Consider the following 10,284-nt stretch of genomic DNA (forward strand, 5'->3'; position numbering starts at 1 on the left):
TCTTCACTCTTCAAGTCTTATCTGGGCTAAAGACTGTTTGAAAGGCATTTGAAATGTGGCATTACTAGGTTCTTGTCAAGAAAGCTCTTGCTTTCAGGAAGGTGAAATGGCTAATAACTTCCAGTGATAGCAACATGTCCTGATTAAATCCAAGTCCAGTGAGGAACAAGCTGCAGCAGAGGTGCCAGACAGCAGGTTTTAGAACAGCTAGAAAAGCGAGCAACTAGTAGGTAAACATGGGACTTAAGTCTCCTACTGTCCCAGTTTCTGTCTCTGTTTTCTCTAATGAGAAGTTATTAAAAAAGAAAAGAGAAAAAAAAAAGAAGAAGGAATATACGAGGTGATAAGGGTGAAGTCTGCACTTGTGCAATTCTTTCAGCTTAAAGGAAGACAAGCTTACTTCAGTCTGCAAATGAAAGTTGTGAGAGTGGGAAAGCAGAACTGGATTGGAAGGTGGTATCTGCAGCAGGATTGCTCTAAAGCAATTGCAAACACCAGAGAAGAGTCACTTGCAGGCAGATACAAGATCCTACGCTCAGACAAATCCCAGCAGCACAACACACCCATGGTAACCCACTTCACCGTGCATGGAAGAGGAATAATATTTTCCATCACTGAGATGCAGAAATTTTGACACATAATCCAAAGCTAGAACAAAACCAAGACACCTTGAATATGGGCCTCAGGTGCCTACAAAACCTTTAAATATATTTTGAAAGCAAAGCAACATTGTTTTGGTGCAACATCCCCCAAGGTACTGTAAGACAGAAGAATAATCAGAAAGTTTGAATTGCTTCTTTCTAAAGGAAGGAAACCTTAATTGATCCTTTGGGATTTTTTCTTTTATATAGTAACCAAAACACATTCATATAGATTCCTGAAAGTCTATGAATGAGGTAAGAGTGAACAGGAATTCCAACCTAACACCATCTTTATCCCTAGGACATTAACACCAGTCTTTCTGGCAGCCATTTAGCTTCAGCCAACTTGTTAATCAAAAACCAAGCTGATAATCACATACAGCTCAGAGTGCTAAACACAGAGATATGAATGTGGGATAGCAAACGAGCCAGAAACCAGTGGGAAGTCTTTCCTGCTAGAGGATAACTTGGAACCCTGAACAAACAGCAAGAACCACAAACAAACTTAAGGAACGGCACTGGCTGTATGTGGCCAGATCCTCTGAAGGCGCTCCCCACGTGCCAGCGGAGGCTGTGGTGTTGAAGTGTTGTTGAAGCACCTGATCTGTTTCTGACTGTGCTAATAAGAGCTCCTTTTCTAGTTCCTTTTGCTAAAAGAGAAACAAGATGGTTTCTTCAGGAAACTTTTCCTTCAAGCAGAGTGAGCTGGAACATGTCTCAAGGAGGAGGCTGTAGGTGGGGCTGTGGATGGCAGCTTTGGGCCCTGCAAGAGAGCCCATGCCTTCAAATTATTCCCATACCTCTGTGGCTGCACACATTTCTTCTGTTTCAATGTCTTGTTAAACCTCTGGTTCTGAAAATACTTTGTTGGATGCTTTCTGTATTACTAACATGACAGTAATTGCAAATAAGCACCAAGTAATGTCCTGGGTGGACTAACTGAGCAGTTTTGCTCACACTAGTGCTGCCAAACTCCTTCCTGCCAAGGGAGGGGCTTGCTTCAGACCTTCCCTAGTTTTTTACCATTTGTGGCCTTATGACTCTGCTGCTAAGAAGCTGCACAAGTCCTTCCATCTGTCGTGGGGAAAAAGCAGCCCCAAACCACCACATAGCATTGCAAGAACTGACCACTTGCCCCTTGCTTCCAGTTGTTGCAGTCAGGACATTTCTGACAACGCCTAACCCCCACGTGACTGAGCTTTCCCTGTCTTTAAATCTGGAGTCTTTCATCCTAAGCATTGATTTGCTTCTGGGTAGCTCCAGGCTCATCACTTTCATGTTTCATAATCTGTGATCTGACAGATTAGGGGGATTATTTAGGGCTAAAACCTGAATTAATTATGTTACTGACAGGCAGAAAAAGATGAAAACTACCCCTCGCTTTTCATCATCCTGTTGTAAACACAAACTTCATACTAGTATGTATCTTGTACAGTATTTGAATGGAAACACAGCCAGAGCTTGTTGGACCAACTCCTGGAGCTGATAGTACAAAGCTAAGATCAAAACATATGTGCACAGAGGGGCCTGTGCGCACACAGTGTGTATGTATCAACAGACAGACGGAACTTGCTATGCACACGCTGTGCTATATGGCTCTGAGCACAGCCCAATTCAGTGGCTACAGCTTTCCAGCTTTCATTCCCTTTCTGTTCTTCCATTGAACTGAATCAGCTTTTCCTTGTCAGTAATAGGTCCAAGCTGAAAACGCTAAGTTGCTGTAAACCCTAATAGTCCAACTGTTGCCAGTCACCTCCCTGACACAAATAGAGTAAGAATCACTAAATATTGTGCGAATTTGCTTTCTATCTCAGAGGGGTGAGAGTGCTGAGGGGCATCATACTGTGCAGTCTGTTACCTTGCCACCCTGTCAGTAGCTGTTCAGACTCTCTCCTGATCTGGCCCTGCTGCATCAGCAGTCTTTTTATCAGGGTTCTTAGGCTCTGAGAAAGATGCAAACTTAGGAGGGTGTTAGGAAAGGACATTATCAGCCTGTAGCTGCAAGTAAAGGTTTGCTGCCCAGCAATCATCTTTCCTATACTTTGGAATCTTTTAAAGGGCTCCTTTTCCTGAAACTCCAATCAGCTTCATAGTCTCTTGTCTTGTGTCTTAACAGGACTTTGTGCTGTATACAGCTGTAACAGAGGAACAAGCAAGTGCAGGCAAAGCTTCCCTAGTCTATCCTGTCCTGCAGATTTCTCTGGCATTCCTAGGTTGGGTTTGAACTCTTCACTTAGCATCCATCTCTAAAGCAGCACTTCAAGTAGGAACCCACTTTTTTTAAGGAAAAAAACAAACTGTTCATACCCTAGACTTCCCAATGCCCAGTTCTCACTGGACCCTCGTTCAAGCCCAAGATGTCAGCTCACTGCTGACTGGGGCAGAGTCCCACCAGCTTCATAGCTGCCAGTGTGTGTAGAGCAAGAAATTGCTTGACTAGAGAGAGAAGCCTGGATACCCACATGCAGTCCTATCTTTCCAAATCTTCCCCTGTGCTTCCCATTGCAAAGATGCAGTTAAATCAGGCAGATGGGTCATTCCCTGCCGCCTGCTAGTGCTCAAACAAGGCAACGTTTGGTTTTGTTTTAGTGCGTGGGCCCTTTCATCGTGAGAAAGGGAAGGGGAGAAGCTTGCTTTGCTGAGGGAGGTACATGCTGTACTTGGCTGGATATTTTGTTAGGAATGAGCTGAGCTGGGAAATGCCCACTTTCTATTCTTTATTTTGTTCCAGTTTGTTGGAGACCTCCAGAAATGCTCCACTTACAGACTGCGCCTGCAGAACGGACTAAATTAGAGGGCTGCTTCAGGGAGATTTTAAGGTATTTTCAGCCAGGCTGAACTACTGTAGCTCATACACAAAAACTGAGCTTTAAATATGGAGAAAGGCAAATACCTAGCTTCAAGTGAGGCTGATAAACCTCTGTAATTTGTTCCGTGGTCCACTGATCTTCAAAGGAGCATGAATACATAGCAGCTGCATGTATCTGAGACCAATGTACTTTACAGGTTCATGGAAGAAACATCAACTTGTTTGCAAATTGTGTTAGTTTTGAAAGCAGAAATAAGGCTCAGTCTGTCCATTTCCTTAGGGATATTTCTCTTTTTATGTGTGCCTAGTACCCTAAGGAGTGTTTGACCTGCAGTCTACAGACACACAATAATAATGAGAAAGAGTCTATAAAGGTTATAATCAAAGTGATTCGGTCTGAAACAAGATGCAGGACTTCACACAACACCTTTGGATACGTCCTAATCAAGAACAGCAAAGAACAGCATTCCTGGCAATACAGAAAGAAGGAGCTCATGTTTGAAACAAAAGACCAGGAATCAACACCAGCGCACATTATTCCTGGCATAATATTTCTACAGACTTACAGACCTTTGGGTACAGCAGTTATCTTTACCCACAAGGAACAAAACATGGGCTCCAAAAGGGCACTTGGGAATCTTTATAGATGCTTGTGAATTGTAAGCATATGATGAAAGGCTCTAGAGGAGAGGCCGGTCCACAAAGTGGACACAGAGAATCTGCATTATTTTTGCTCACCATTGATGCTACTCTTCCACTGCTTCACCTCTCTTTTTTTTCCAGGAATTCTGTTTGAAGACTCACCTTTTCTATAAGCATTTCCAGCTTGTCTATTGGGAAGGTTATAACAAAAGGCAGGGCATAAGCACACCTTTTCCAGGGTAGGTATTTAGGTGTTTCTCTTTTCTTTTTTTTTTTTGGTGGTGGTGGTATTGGTTTTGGCTTCTGACATTTCAAAAGTCATATGAAAGCGTAAGTGTAACTCAGCTGCAGCTTGCCAGCAGCTGAGTAACCTTGCAGTGGCCTTGCTGTTAGCTACCTTTGCTTCAGATCCAGGTGGCTTCAGGTGACTCATGCTTCTAATTAATGCCCTTGCCTGTCTAAATGAAGCAGTGCTCTGAAGCTGGAGCCAAACAAATTGGTCCCTAGAGAAGGGTATGATGTGTGGCAATGCTAGTTGCATCATCCAAACAGCAGCATCCAAACATCTAGGCCACCCTGCTTCCCTCAGCATGTTGTGAAAGGAAACTGAAAATGAAGGGAGACCCTGGGAACCAGGGACGTAATATACCTATGAGTGTGCATCATTAAATCACTGCTGTGCTGTTGGAGAGGCTTGCTCGGGCTTTTCTTTGTGCATTTTGTGATTTAAAACCTCTTTCATTTCAAAGCAGGTTGGGCGAAAACAATATTGAATACACTGCAGCCTAAGTAGAGAGTTCAGGAAAGAGGGGAATGTGCTTGCCTCACTGAAAATGCAAAGCTGCCAGAAAGATTCCTTCAATACTTGAAGGCCAGTATTAAAGCAGGTATCCTTCCCACTGCTGACTTTGGTGCCTGGTTGTCAGACAACTGTGAATGACATCAGTTTGCCAAGTTTAGAGGCTCACCGGAGTCTGTGCTGATATGCACAATCAGAACAAACCTTTCTGGTATTCACTAGCCCAGACCACATGCGTGCTGCTTCATTTCTGAGGTGAAGAGAAAAATGCTATAATTATTATGTTTGCAGTAGTATTAGGCAATTAGGATGTCACTTTACAGCAAGCGATTGTTACTTCTTCTTCTCTCCCCCCCCCCCCCACTTTATCAGAAGGCTGGTGTCTGGCTAAGGTCTTGAGCTGGGCTTACCTTGATTGCCTTCTTGTAATGGTAGCTGGCTGTTAGGACTTTAGCGTCTAATCCTGTTAATTATGGGATGCATTTTCTTTTGGAAGGTGAGAAAAAAAGGAAAGCTTGTTCTGCAATAACAGGATTTTCATGGCTGAAAAGGAAAAAGCAAAATTTCTATTGCTGAAGCAATGGAAAAATCAAGAACCTCTGTGGCCTTTGCAGATTTTAAGGACCGATTCTTTTATTGCCTACACTCTGCTGGCTTCAATATAGTTTTCTTCTGTACTGGACTCATTTGAGAGAGAAGAGAATCAGTTCTAGCAAAACAGTAGACTGTGAAGATCAAATGGAATTTCCCACTGAAAATGCATCTCTTGAGAAAAATGCCCAGTCATAACCAGGTGTTCAAAAGCAACACAGTCTGCTTGATTTAAAAAAAAAACCAGTATCTTGGTTAGGAAGAATGTCAGATTTCATTTCATAGAATGAAAGCCAAAGTATGGGCATTGTGCCTGCAGCCTTAGCTGTGCAGCTTCCTTTAGCACTGATGGAAGATGAATGGCAAAGACCCAGGACATGAAGCTATGTCTAGTTTCCCTCCACTTTTACATCACTACAAGGCAAAACTGCACTTACTGAAAACCCTGCAACCATTACATGGCTTCAGTTGCTAAAACTGCCGTTATACTTGCAGCTATAGAACAGGACGAAAACAGTTTTCTTATAGCTGGCAGCAAGGGAGATGGACAGAAAGAAGCACAGCTATGACAGAGAATCTCAGAGCATGTGTTGAGGCCAAAACAGACTGAGGAGCTAAGCAGAAGCTCTTCAAAAACCACCAGGGTGCCTTGGGACTAGATGATCTTTAAGATCCCTTCCAAACCAAAACTTTCTATGACCTACATGCAGGAACCCAAGTGTGCCACAGTCCCTAGAAGAGGATTAGCATTCTTCACAGCTGCTACTGTGTTGCTATTTACTTTTAATAGATGCACGCTGTGGAAATCACACTTAATTTATGCCCAAAGTAAGCCACATAGTTTCTCTTATTTTCCTCAGCCACTTCATGTATAAAGAAAAAGCTTATCAGTAGTAAATAAATGAGATCAGCTTGTTTGCAGACTCACTCCCTAAGCTAAGCATGGGGGCTTTTCAGGTAATTCCTTAGAAAAGGTTATGGTGTTTGAAGCTGCGTAACTGGACATTTTTTTTTCTGTGAGGAGTAGTAACTGCCTTAGCTCGTGCTATCCAGTATCTCCTCTATATGCATAGAAATCCTGTATGCGGCTATGCTAAGATGTTCCCTGAGGTTTCAATCTGCAGTACTTTCAGCCTTTCCACTGATTAGTTATGGACTTCACCATATGATAAGTCCATATGCCTTCCTTCGCAGGGAACACATACCTGGATTATTATTGTTTTCATCCCAATGTCCTGTTGCTGAAAAGACTAAATTTCTTCACTTGACTGTAAAAGGTAATGAATTTCAAGGAGGGAAAACTGTAAATGTTACATTTCTTTTGATGCAGAAGCTGTGCTTTCTAAAATGTCCTTTCTCCTCTTTCTGAAGAGAGGTACCCACATTCATGTACAGTTTCTTTCTTAGATTTGTAGAGCAAAGCACTGAACCCATCATCCAGCCATAGTGTTCTCTGCCATGCTGTGTAAATTATGTATGAAGTTACAGAGGTGTGTGAGCATTTATAACTACAATATTCTGGAAGTGGCAGAGAGCACTGCAGTTAGGCTGGCCAAACAAATCAGTCAGATGACATTCAGAGGCGTTTAAAGGAAAAACACTGATCCCTTCCTAAAAATTTAGCAGTCAAAATTCATTATGAATTAAGGATAAACACACACAAAATCACATCCAAGGTACCAGATCCACTCCTCACTCTCAACAAATAATGAGTTACTCTAACCCCCCATTCAAAACATCCCCCTGTATCATACAGAACTGACAGGTTCAGCAGGCAAAAGGACTATTTTAGTATGGTGGCAAGTTGTATTGCTTCATAAAATATGGAGCTTTTGTTCTGTGCAACCAGCACAAACAGTGGAGGTTATACTGGAGAAGAAACGTTTCATTTGCAGAGTCAACAATTCAGCACAGTACATTTTAACAGCTATTTCAGGTACCCTCATATCTTATATAATGATACATCAACCTGACATCTGTTGGAAGAAGGAGCCTCAGCCTAGGCTGGTGTTGGGCTGTCTAGGAGAAAGCTGCATTAGTAAAGCACTCTAAAAACATATGGGGAAAAAAATTGTTTATGCCATTCAGGAGGGATCTGAAAGTTCATGGTCTGGATCTGGTTTGGAAAACATCAGCAGCTGGGAAGCCGTATTTTACAAGTGATCAACCTTAGGTGACAGAACAACTCTTTGATGCTTTGTGTATGTATGTACAACTTTGCCTACATAATAGGCAGCTTGCATTTTCATTGATAATCAAATTTCTGTTAAGGACTTTGATGTTATCATTGCTGCAGCACCTGGCAAATAGATTAGAGAGCTTTGTTCAGGGAAAGCGAACAAGGAAAAACCCCTGAATTGGTGGCAACTGGCAGTTTCTATTCCCATTAGAAGTCATAGTGAAATGTCTCATAATGTTTGTGCTACTTCATGCACTAACAGGCTTGAAAAACATGGAAAACAGAGCCTGTCATACCAAGGAGACAGCTTTATTTGAATGGCAGGCTTGGGGTTAGCTGTTTTCTGCTGATAGGCTAAGAGTTCCAGAAAGAGATAATTCTCCAACAGCCGCTGCTGGTAGGAGATCCTGAACGCAGTTGTTTCTCTCCTGTTCTGAAACAGGAAGCCTAGTTAGTTTGACAGATTTATACTGTGCTCTGTTTACACACCATTCAGTCCCACAAATGCTCAGTAAGATGTGGTTCCTCACTCCCACTCATTCCTGGCCCGGCAGAGCTCCTTCGTGATCCATTCCTACAAGGTTTCCCCCTGCAGAGCTCCTATCTGACACTGGGAAATGCTGCCTTGCAGTTCTAGAAACTGGAAGAACTGTGCATCTAATTTTCACTGGGGAAGAAGTGCAAGGGCACCCACTGTTTTCACTGCAGTGAAATGAAGACATTGTCATTTACTCACCATTTTCAGTCTTTACAAAGGCTCTGTTCTGTAGTTTGATGATGAGACATGCATTTTCCTTGGCACAGTCAAAGGAAAAACAAGCCCAAACTGCCACCTTTATGATTTGGAATCTCAAGACAAGCTGTACAGACCCTGAATGGATCTTACTCAGATTCTTCCCACCTACTGCTTGAATATGCCTCACACCAAACTTCACTCCAAACCCTCTTACTCGTGTCACAGGTGCCTTAGATCTCATAATGCACAGGGAGACCATTTGCATTCACTTTCCCTAATTAATAAGATGATGAACACTCAGAGCTTTTTTCATCCGTACCTTGAAATGCAGTTTTTGGCTTGGACTCTCAGCGTTCTTAAACATTCTTAAATGTATAACGTTAATCAAATGCATTTCTTGTGCTATGGTAGTAGACAATATAGATTTTTTTTTAGCAGCTCCAGCATATTTAAGATAGGCTAGGTGGGGGTTTATATTTTTGGGGACATACTCATCCATTAATCATAAAGAATGTGCATGGTTATCTTGGTGCCTGACACAGTAGCTGATTTTTCTGCTATTTTCAAAACTGACATCTTGTAAAATGCCCTTTTCCCTTTAGCTCTTTCCTTTGCGAATGTGATACTGGGAAGGAGAATTTTCAGTGGCATGTCTGAGTTCTAAATCCTGTGTTTTAATAGCACCCTCCTCAATACTTCTGATTTCCTGTTCAAAGGTGAGGGGGTAATGCTGCTTATATAGTAAACACAGATGATAAGGTACAATTTAGGCTATTTGAATGGCCTCAAGGATACACCAAGTGTGGGATCTTGGTGGCACTCTGTACATCCTTTACACCTAAGTGTTTTTAAACCACTGAGCATCTGTCATCACCACCTGTTCTTCCCTTTCCTGAGCTCAGCTTTACAGAAGGCTTTGGAAAGAATGTGTATTGGGTCACTTGGCCATTTGCTTCTGCTAATATGACTTGCTAGCTCAGTGAAACCCAAGAGCCACTTACATACAACAAAACTCCTCTTTATCCTGGGAGGGATCATCTGTGCCAGCTCATCCACTTATTGCCAGAAACGTCATCTGATTCATGAGCAATTACTGCAAAACAAAGCAATGAACCAATTCTTGACTGTAAATCAAACTGGGACACTTCCCATAAGTGTTACAACTCTTGGAAAGGGCTGCCTTCAGATGTAAGGACTGTCTTTGGATGTAAGGACTGTATTACTTCATGCCTGCCCTCAGGATTGTATCTGCTCTACAACTGTGCCACTCCTTAAGGCCACACCTGCCTTAAGGACCAGTGAGATCTTTGATATGTTGAATTTGGGCTACCTAGATGTGAAATATAAAATGTATGGAGTTAGTTCTTGCAAGCGCTTCGTTTCTGGACTGATCCTGGAAGCAGTTACATGAGCTCCAGGCTAACTCAGCTTTTATGATTCATTTTTCATTCATGAATTGAGAAAACTGGTTAAAATCAGAAACTTGGCAGCAAGAGGGCTAAAAAATATCCCTTCAACTGAAAAGCCGAGAACTGGTGTGTAAGTTGAACATATGTTACCAAGACAGTATCTTTCTGAAGGTTCTGTCAGAGCACTTGTATCGCAGAAGCAGTCTCTTCTGGTGCAATATTCACTCGTCCATCTGTGAAATTAAGAACATTAGAGGTATTCTCGCTGGAGCTCCCTGACTCTTCCTAAGCTTAGAGGAATGCTGAGGTGGGAAATATTTTTCCCAGAGACTGTTGATTGAATCCATGTGGAAATCTCTACCTGACAATTAGGCTCACATGCCTGAACCAGAGCACAGTTCCCCACTGAGATGCTGCTCTGGAAATTTAACTCTTGGAAGAGGTGTTTGCTCTTTTCTTGGAGGCACCCTTCTTTCAA

The sequence above is a fragment of the Pezoporus flaviventris genome, unplaced genomic scaffold, assembly GCF_033815535.1.
Source record: "Pezoporus flaviventris isolate CSIRO_AGI_PZ_B2104156 unplaced genomic scaffold, CSIRO_AGI_Pfla_v1 ptg000113l, whole genome shotgun sequence".
Classification (NCBI taxonomy): Eukaryota; Metazoa; Chordata; class Aves; order Psittaciformes; family Psittacidae; genus Pezoporus; species Pezoporus flaviventris.